General features: G+C 38.2%; 1 non-coding gene across 1 annotated transcript; it reads left to right on the plus strand.

Moving 5' to 3' along the window:
• Positions 1 to 381: 381 nt before the first annotated feature.
• On the plus strand, positions 382 to 484 carry LOC143364043 (U6 spliceosomal RNA). Its single transcript, XR_013083972.1, has one exon. It is a non-coding gene; the product is annotated as a U6 spliceosomal RNA (small nuclear RNA).
• The last annotated feature ends 10,651 nt before the right edge of the window (positions 485 to 11,135 follow it).

Genomic DNA, 11,135 nt, shown 5'->3' on the forward strand with positions numbered 1-11,135 from the left:
GCCGTCGTCGCCGAGAAGTGTGGCACACATTGTCGGCTATATCGGTGTGAGACCAGAAGACTAATCGAATCCAGTTACAAAACTTCTTTATTTGTCATTATTTTTTTTTATGAAACTTTTACCAACATATTTACCAACATGTTTCTGATTAAAACTAAACCAAATATGATTTAATTCCGATGATATATACTTGTGTAATGGACGATGAAATATGTAGGACGATTGTGTTGTGTCTTGACATGTTCTATGCCTTTAGTATAATTTCGTGGTTAGATCGTGCATAACTCACAGACGATAATCGTCCGTTCGCTGCACCAGATATCCGGTGGGACATATCAAACGCCCTGGTTGGAAATTATGGAGGTTGTGTCTGACATGTAATTGCTTCGACAGCACATATACTAAATTTGGAACGATACAGAGAAGATTAGCATGGTCCCTGCGCAAGGATAACACGCAAAATCGTGAAGCGTTCTGTGCTGTTGAGTACTCGCGTGATCCAGGCACACACCCTTTAGAGAAAAAGTGGAAAAATTGCCATTTTTCACGATTTTCGGCTTAAAATCGCAATTTTTAATCGTTTATAACTCGTAAACGAATAAGTCAATACCGGTGAAATTTTCAGCATGGACATAATTTATTCGAACGAATCAAATACATTCTTTAAATTTTCAATACAGGCTCAGATAAAAGAGCCTGAAAAAATCAACTTTTACTATTTCTTTTGCGATTCCGACCAATTCAAATTTTTTTCAAAAATTTTTTACACCTCGTCTAATAAACTAATCCTTCTAACTTCTCAATAAAATTCAAGTCATTTGATCTAATTTTTAGAAAGTTATGTTGCTTGAAATAGTGTAGACTCAGTTTTGCTCGTTACTGTAAGTAAGAAGTGGCCGCACAATGCACAGATAGATGGATAGATAGATTATAATAGATAGATACGTTATAATAGATAGATAGATTATTACTGTTTTTTTTTTCCCCGCGGGGAACAGAATTGCAGTCAATCACAGTCCCAGCAGACAGAGGCAGTGAACGTCCGGTGGTTCGACCGCCAACGAATAAACCCTCAGATGAAGAATTATTATGAATTATTATGGACATCCGATTATGTCGCACGAGGAGAAGTAAAAATAGGATTAAGATATATGTTAAAAATTCTACGCAGTAAGGTAGCACGAGAAACGACTCCAACTTTTCTTCCTGCAAGACACGCAGATGAAGTTCTCAGTTTACACGCTGAGAACAAACAGGAAAGGTGTCCAAATATGCCAAATTATAAGAAAAGACGCCGACTTCATGGTAAAAAGATCCTGTCGGCGTACAGCTGACTAGTCAGGAGACATCAAGAAGATAAAAAGATGCAAGGTAGAGACTCCTGTGCCAGCATCTTTGAAAAACAAAGGATTGTGCATCTTATAAAAAGGGGGACCAACTCCTAAAATTCAGTTATAAATAGTCAGTCAGTCAGTCAGACAATCGTGAACAATCAGTTATTCAGTCATAGTCAATAGTCCAGTAGTCTCTTTTGAAGTTAAAATAGTTCGTTCAGTTGTTTCGCGACAAACCGTTTCAAAGACCAGTGTCAACAGTCGGAGTACATTGTAACCGAATCCGAACCCGTGATCACGGTAATATTAATATTATTATTATTATTATTATAATCAAACTATTTGTAAGCACTCCAGTATATGCGCTATATAAACCATATTTGTAAAATCAAATTTGTAATCTCTGATTCAGAACCACACTTTGAATAAATCAATAATTTTGTTGTTTTCAAAATAAGGGTACAAAGTTATTTAAACGAGCCTCAATTTCCCGAACCATAGCCGGTGTATGCAGGTAGGTTCGAAACTGCGTCCTATCCTCTTAAGATCGTAATTCATACCACTTGGGACGTAACACTATCAAAGCTTGCGAAGGAGTATCTTTGTGTTATGACAACATCTGTTCCTTCCGAAAGAGTATTCTCAAAGACTGGCGAAATAATTAGTAAAAAAAAGAAATAGATTAAAAGACAATATAGTGAATAAAATATTGCTTCTTAATATGTACAAAATAAATCCTTTATTATGTCTATTTCGTACATATTCGCTTTATCTACGTTTTTTTCTTGCCGAAATGTTCCAGTATTTCCACTCGCGGCATTTCTATACTCATGTCAGGTCCGAAATCACAGTCAAATTTAAAGCATCGAGATATTTGAAGGAATCATTTGGCAATCGATACATATAGTATAGAAACAGCTTATAGTGATCAGGAATAAATAACTTCTGTGAATTTGATTGCAAAGTGAAAAAACATTGACCACTTTGACTCGATAATTTCATACCTTACTTCATATATTAATGTATATATATAAGGCGCTAAAACTCAAGGAAGGTAAAGAATATATTTCACAGAAGTCATAAGGAAACACCAATCCCTACGACCCATATCCCATAAATTCCAACTTCAAGAAAACAAGATCTATTCAAATTAAAACATTGATAAAGAAATAATGAGAAAATAACTGCGAAATTTCTTGTTAAGGGCCAGTTTTCCCAGGTGGCCTTGAACAATCGATAGTACCGCTATAACGGCCACTCGAAGAAGCTAAATAGTAACATTTTCGTCCAGTATGGGGAGCTGGGTGCACTTTCCACATTCAGTGTCGAGTGAGAGAGAAAAAAAAAAAAAAAAAAAGAAATAAAAATATATATATAGGAAAATGTGCAACTTAGTACGTAAGTCAAATCGTTATGTATATAGGTATAAGGGAAACATATATTTGCGGCTAATGGGTCCGAGTGGACTCAAGTCTTTGTATTATTGTTGTTAATATTAATAGCAATGAAAATTAAAAAAAAAAAAAATTCAGTGTCGAGTGGCATTTTCCGAGTATCCTCTCTGATTCGATCGCATGATCTCTGACAATAGAGGCGATCTGAGCATGCGTGGTCCACATCGTAAACGACGGCGCTGCCGTAGCTTCGTTCGAACAGCCGTGCCTCGGCACACTCACACACCACCAGGTCGGCGTGTACGTGTACCGATGAGAATAGCAAGGGTCCGGGATGCCGCTAATCATTCCTCGATCGTGCAAAATGGCAGAGTTGGGCAAAATATTTATCTAAATAAAAATTTCGAATAACTAGTAAAAGATAAAAAAAATTTTTATTCCTTATTCGAAGGTTCAAGTAAAGAAAGTATCTTTATTTGATGTGTATCGAATAATTTTATTCGACGAAAAAAGATAATTTTTTTTATTCGAAGCGGATTTATTCAAACTTCGAATAATTTTTTCATCTTTTATCTTATACCTCGTCTGTGGTGTAGCGTTCATTTCATAACTTTAATTTCGTCAATTTTAAACTGTCCGATATTTTGATAAAGGTCCTCGTATTCTTCAAATTTTGAAAAATGTTCCTGCCACGAAAACATTGCATTTGTCTAAAACAATTGCAATAAATAAATGGTGAAGAAAACATTTTTTTTATTTCAAATGACAACGTTTTTAACGTACCGTACACTCCGGACTGCACCGGACTGTGTGTGCATTTGAGAGTAAAACTGTCGCGAGTTGCTCTCCAGAGTCAAATTCGTCAGTGTTTTATTATGCACGAAAGGAATAGCCCTCTCCGGTAGCAAATACTTCCGATGCTACCGGAGAGTGCCATTCCTTTCGTGCATAATATGTAAAACACTGACGAATTGACTCTGGAGAATAAGTCGCGACAATTTTACTCTTAAATTGGCACGCATCCTTAGAGTGTATGTAGACTAAAAATGTTGTCACTCGAAGAAAATGTTTTTCCACCGTTTATTTTGCAATTGTTTGAAACAAATGTTCCTGCTTTCGTGGCAGGAGCAATTTAAAAACTTTAAGGGAAATGAGGAACTTTCTCATAAAAGCGGACAGTTTCAAATTTCCGTAATTAAAGTTATTTCAAGTGAACGCTGCACCGTGACATACAGCTTCCGACGGCAGGCGCGCGGTAGAAGCAGCGGCCGGACATCTTACCTACGTGCAGCGTTCACTTAAAATAATTTTAATTCTCATTAAATTGTCAGTAATGGGGACACTTTGCGCTATCTCCCCATTCTTTTTCAAATTTTTAAGAATATTCCGGCCATGAAAATATTGCATCTGTTTCAAACAATTGCAAAATGAATGGTGAAAAAAACATTTTTTTCAAATGACAACATTTTTAGTATACTCTCTTACGTTATCACTATATGCTCCCAAAAACTCATCTTTGATCTTTGTCGATTTGTTAGTTCTAGCCGTATAATTTAATGAAACAAGAGTGACACTTTCTTACTTTTCTGTAAAATCATGAAAATCCTTTGAGACTTGTTCATAGGTGACTACAACATATTCAAATTTGAACAAAATGCGAAACATTGCTGCAACAAGAGTCCGATTTCGCGTGGAATGATCCTTATAAGAACAAGGTGAGAGCATATCGTTTCATAGAGGACGAAATACAGAAAGTTTCTGATACAATCGAACGAATCAGTTCGAGGGAACGGCGAGAACGTCCGCGACGTCGGCCATTGTGAATGGAAATCATTTTCCTTAGCCTCCGCCGAGGAATAAAAAGTCATGTGCAGCTCTGAAGACGCAGGGAATCGAATCGCATAGTTATCGGATGCACCGGCCAGCCTCGTTTTCATAACTTACCTTGGCCGGGAAACCATGGCGTTGTGAAAACAATTAGTTAATGGGACGCGGGCCAAGTTTACAAGCTGATCGAGTTACGTTTAATAAAGTCAGAGAATTTTAAACTTTCGTCACTTGCCCGGTTCGATCTATCGCTTGAAATTACCGGTCGAATTAACGGGGCTTTTAGGGGTTGTAACCCCCGACGAATTAGATCGGGTTAGATAAACGTGGAAGTTCGTGTCATCTATTAACCCTTAACACCCCAACGTGCTTCTGTATCATAACTGACCACTACTGTCCAAAATATGGCGAGTGTATAATCGATTAATAAAATGGCTTTTAGCAAACAAATAAGATCTATCGGTTTCTAGAAAATCGAAATATGCTCAAGTAGTATGCTCGACGATTATACGGTTCACACACAATTACAGACGTATTTCGCGCGTCCTCGTATCTCCGGGAGATAAAAATGAATTTCTTCATCCCCTCAATCAAGAAAACCACTTAGGAGATCCTTCGTTTTTACGCGAACAAAGGTGGCTGCTTTGCGGGAAGTTTTTTGACGGGAAATTAGCGGAGATGTTGACACCGTTGTTGCTCGTACATCTTACTTTTTTGTAATAAGGAATGCCATTGTGCTTAAATAAAAAGAAAAATTAAAATCGACTTTTACGGATGTTGCACGCAATTTCGCGCAGGAAATAATTCCAAGATATAACGAAAGATAGAAATGTTTCTGATCGGTGTACGTTAGCGTACCGTTTTCATTATTTTCAACCGATCCGTCGGAAACTACCTTTAAGAAGTTCAGCTATCTTCTTTCCTGCAATAACCCCAAAGAAAATGATTATATCCGGCTTTTCAGATTGATTTCAATTATATCTACACTACAAAATTCAATAGAATGGAGTAGAATTTTTCTTGATTTTAGATCTACAAAGTTGCTACCACTGAAAATAAGATTTCGTGGGGTTTATTAAAGTTTGACTACAGAAACTGAAAATTGCCCAAACATCCGCAGTCCATCGACAAGAATCACCCGCCATAATAAATAAAATATCTCGTTAAGCATCGCGTCCGTGATGAGAGGCAAAAAGCACATGAATTTTTCACACCCCCCAAAATAGAAGGACTCGGCAGTTAAGGTCAAACGTCTCTCGTCGTTCTCATAAGGTCATCGAAGTTGAGATGAGTCACAAGTGATCGAGGGCTGGTTTGTCGATCGCCGGACAATTTCTGAATTACCGAAATTTGGAAGTACAGTGAATTTTCGATATATGTCAACAACACGGGTCTTGCCAGTGTCATCACCATTGTTGCATTTCGATAAGAAACTTTCGATTCTTGTATCGAAAACCTTTACAGAAAATAAAATTGTTCTAAATAAATAATAAGTTGATCGTAAAAAATAGAAACAAGATGAAAATGTGCCTGTTCTTTCAACAACTTTCATAAATTGAAAATAATATTCTCCAATTTTTCTAACACCTTCACAATTTAGCTTTCCAGTTTCCATTTTTCTATAAATGCACAAAATCCACAGCGAACAAAAATTAGCACTTAACGATGTTTGTTTATTGCCCGTTGTTCAATTCCATTTTTGACAATCCACTCTCGACAATCGCGTTCGATACGGTGTTCCACGGATTCCACGTCGCAATTAACACGGGCCGGAAGTCACCGCGCATAATTTTGCGTAAGGAGAGTTAGACACTGTCAAATGGCGGAAGACGAACACTGCGGGCTTAATTGTGATCCTTATTGGGCCCACCGTGAAATATGGAACAAGAAGCGGATCGCGTGTTATTGTATGCGCCTCGTATTCGGGCGCACACGATCCCGGCCGACGGGATATAATACCCTGCGGGAATAATGATTCCCCTCTGTGACGCAAATTTTTCGAGCGGAGAATGAAATTCGAATTTTTACGGATAAACAAGAAAGCCCGTCACGTGCGCGATTTCAACGGGAATATCTACATATGTCGGGTATGCAAACAAGAACTTATTCATCCCATTCTTCCGTTTGTTTCAAACGCCAATGCAACTCGATGAATAAATATGAACTTCCCGGAACATGCGAAAAATCCCTCGGCGAAATAGTCAATCGAAGTTTTCTTGTGAGGTTTAAAGCAAACGCGAAGTATTCGTCAAACAATTTGATTATTTATTAAATTATTTCTTAATCTATTTAATAATCAGAATAATTATTCTTAGAATACGATAGAATTTCGTGGCTTGATTTCGAGAAATATTGTAATCGAATACCGTTGTCTGGCCCTCCGGAATTTTAATTAAAAATTCCGTAAAATTAACAGAGCTATGGCACGCGATCAGTTCATGCTCCTACGATACTCAGCACGACACGTAGAACGTAAAACGCGTTGTTTGGGACAATTCTAATTTCTTAAAATCTCTATTAACAGTTAGAATTTCTAACAACGATGATACTATTAAAATAAATTGGGAGAGAAAAAAAGAAGAAAGCTGCATGGAACTGGAAGAGGGAAACGGTAGAGGAAGTCAAGGAATTCTGTTATTTAGGAATAAAGTTTGAAAGCAACGGAAAGATAGCAGGTTACGTAAAGGAAAGGATAAAGAGAGCGAACGTGGTCCTAAATCAAGTATGGGGAATCGGCGAAAGGAAATTTAAAAATGATTTTAAAATGAGAATGTTTCTCTTTGATACGTTGGTACTGGGGGTACTCCTATACGGGGTAGAGCTATGGGGCTTTAAGGAGAGAACAGAAGTAGAAAGGATTCAGCTGAAATATATAAAGTGGACACTTGGTTTGGACGTGCGTACCCCAGGATACTTGGTAGTGGAAGAAACAAAAAGGGCGAGGCTTAGAGTAAAGGCAGGAATTAGGGCATGGAAATACACGGAAGGAGTAAGAAACAGAGCAGGGAGGAAGATAGTCAAGGAATGTCTGAAGGAAAAGGAATCAGGGAAAGTTCAGGGCGAAAGCGGGAAAGAAAGGGAGGAATACTTAAAGAGAAACGGATGGAGCCAAGCAGGGGTGGAAGAGATGATAAGGCTAGAGATGGAGGTAGCGGAGAGGCTAAAGGAGAGAGACATTGAGGTACAACGGCAAGAACAATATACAAGGATAGAGCAGTCAAAATATAACAAAAGGTACAAGTTTATAAGAGTGGCAGAGTTACCAGAATACCTAAGTAAGGAGGGAAGAGGGGAAAGTCAAAAGTTAGTAGCCCAAGTAAGATGCGGAAATGCAGAAAACTGGAACAAATACTGGCTGGGAGACGAAGCAAGAGAATGCGACCTGTGTGGGGACAGGTATGGCAATCTGGAGCATCTAACAAGAGAATGCAGGGAAATGGAGGGAAGGATCAGGATGGAGGACATAGTGAGTGGGAGGATAGATACAAATGTTGAAGCGCGGCTTCAAAAGTTCAGGAAGAAGAGAGATAAGCGAGCAGAAATATAAAGGTAATATAAGGAAGCGTAAACCAAAGATAACAGACTAGGAAATGGTGCAATAATCAGAATAAGAATAGGAACAGGCAGAATATAGGTAGAGTAGTCAGGGTAGGGATGGGTGAGTCGAAGAGGGAAGGGGGGAGAGAGAGAGAGAGAGAGAGAGAGAGAGAGAGAGAGAGAGAGAGAGAGAATTAATGCGTGGATAAGATAGTTATTTTTTGTATTCATAGGTTATTGTAAACCGAGTCCAATTCTTGGCCGTAAGGCTGAATAAAGCAATATTATTATTATTACTTTTTATAATAACTTTTATCATAACAATAAATTTTATATAACTTTTTCCTCCGTGAAAATGTTCTGCTCGGCTTCGTTAAGGAGTTATTAACGAAAAACGCGGGTCAATCAGAGCGCGGATACATTGAAAATTTAAAAAAATATTTATTTCAATTCTTCCGTAAATGACCATGGGATTTCGCGAGATTGGAAATAAAATAAAAATCACGTTCGCAACAAATGACGCGTTTATTTTATCGCGTTTTGTGTATAATCGCGTGGATGGTCTATTTGCCCGTTGGCCGGAAATATCCGCGCTTATTAAAATCGAAAATTTAACAGATTACATGTTTACGGAGAGAGAAGAGTCATCGAGTCGTTCGGGCGAAATATTAATCAATATATTGCGAATTTTAATGCGAAAGAAATATCGCCTGCGTTCGTTGAAAAATACAGAGACCAAATTTATTTCCCTTTTAAATCGTTTATGCGTTTCTAGATTTTCTAAATGCTTCTATACTGTTTTGCGTTTGATCCATCCATTTTTAACACGAATCTATAAAATCCTCGGTCTTGTTAATCATTGTTCGTTTAGCCTGGGATGAATAATCGTTCAAAATATAATGTTTTAAATTCGATGCTCTCAATGGGCTGATACAAAAACCTTTTAAATTCCACGAATTTGAATGTGAAGATATTTAATCTCCCGATCAAGAGCTTTCGACAGAACGTAACAAATCCGATTTTACCGTTTCCATTCGCGGGATTGGCCAGCAGGGACACGGTAGGAATCAGTGTTAGTTGTGGCCAATAATTTCATTGTTACGTTTTCAACGCCGTAAGGAAAAAATCGGCTTGATACTCCGCGTTTTTCAGCTACAGTGAAATTTTATCTTCGACTTTTCCTCGTTTTTCATTCTACATTACCCCCGGTTCTGCTTGGTAGCGTTCACGTCCGTGTCGGCCCCACCCCCTCTGCCCTTCGCCGTTACGTCAGAGTAATAAGTTTCAGGAGCCACTGCTCGATCGCTGGTCGTTTAATCGGCTGCGAAATATCGGAAATTGTTACATGCTTCTCGTATGCTGATTTATTTTATTTCTGCCCCCATCGATTGGCTGCCTCGATTTTACAATCACTAAATAATATAAATCCGTTTCGAAGAGGATACGTTGAGCAACAGTATCCGCTTCGTATTTTCCGCATTTCTTCACAGGTGAGGAGAGGTGTTAGCTCCACTTTTGCCAGTTCCACTATCATAATTTTTCCAGCCACGAGGCTCAGGGACAAACAGTTTCTCTGGAAATAAAGCATCGCCTCCGGAAAGGGCAAATTTTTTCGTGCAACACAGGCACGCGCGGTTTGCTAGAGTCTTACACAGAATGTATGTCGCGGTGTGTACCACCCACGTGCTCTCAGCAAATACCACCCTTTTCTTCAGTGAGAACAGAAGCATCCCGGTGGTAACAATATCGCTACCCGCTAACCGATACTACGTATCGTACCTTTGACAGCGAAACTGTATATACGTGACATCCTTTCTTCCCACCCCTGCGACCGTCAGAGATGAGAACCGCGCCAAGGGAAGAGAATTTAGGGGGAGAATTGCTTACGGCGTTTTTAATACGTCTGATCGCCATACGGTTGACCCCTCGTGTTTTTGTTCTCTTCTGGCTACGACTTATTCCTCGTCGGTCACTCGTGACTCCTATTTAATCTGTGAATCATTGGTAGGATGATAGAAAACATGATGATGGGCTAGAAATAGTTAACGCATTGGTTACCAGCGGTTGTTTTGGCAATAGACTTCATCATATGATATTGTTTAAGATGTCCTTTTTTAAAATGTGGTGTCATATACGGTCGGTAAAATATCGATAGAAAGAGAAATAATTACAGTAGAACCTCGCTTCGTCGACCGTCATTTATTGCTAGAACTCCTCGTCCCTTTCATACTCACAAGGGAACATAATCAGATGCGAAAATCCGATTTTGATGAAACTTGTGGGAGCTTATAGTTCTTTGAAAAATATTTCACACTTGTTTTTTTTTTATCGGCAACCATCCACTTTGAAGGGGTGAAAACAGCCCTCAAAGTTGGCGGTCAAAACCATATTTTTGGAGATATCTCGGAAACCAGAGGTCCAAAAAATTTGAATTTTTTTTTAAATTGTGTGTTTTTCACACTTTTTTTTTTTAAAGTTTGTTGTTTAAACAATATATTAAAAATTTGATTTTTTTGCGGCGCGCCGTAATTATAATTAGCACCGCGTCACGCTGCTACCTGCGCCACCTTCTTTCGCTACTAATAAAATAATAAACGACACATAACCCAGTGGTATTGTTTAAAATACTATACAGGTTTATACTAAATGCTTATATTTCGATAAAACCAGCCAGAATTCCTTCCTACGCACGCCAGGCGCAAGAATATCTTCCATTATGCATAATTATTGTTAAATGGCAAAAAAAAATCCTGAAACATGTACCCCCTATTTTGGATCAAAGATCACACACCCAAGTTTACATTAAAATGAACTAACAATAAATAAGGGAAACTGAAGAAAAATCAAATTTTTAATATATTGTTTAAACAAGAAGCTTTTGTTAAAATTTTCTTGCGCGACTACATTTCCCATTGAAAAACACACAATTTAAAAAAAAATTCAAATTTTTTCGACGTCTGGTTTCCGAGATATCCCAAAAAATATGGTTTTAACGCCCGAGTGTATGGTTGCTGATAAAAAAGCACGTGTCAAATTTCTTTCA

The sequence above is a fragment of the Halictus rubicundus genome, unplaced genomic scaffold (genome assembly GCF_050948215.1).
Source record: "Halictus rubicundus isolate RS-2024b unplaced genomic scaffold, iyHalRubi1_principal scaffold0215, whole genome shotgun sequence".
NCBI classification, from domain to species: Eukaryota; Metazoa; Arthropoda; class Insecta; order Hymenoptera; family Halictidae; genus Halictus; species Halictus rubicundus.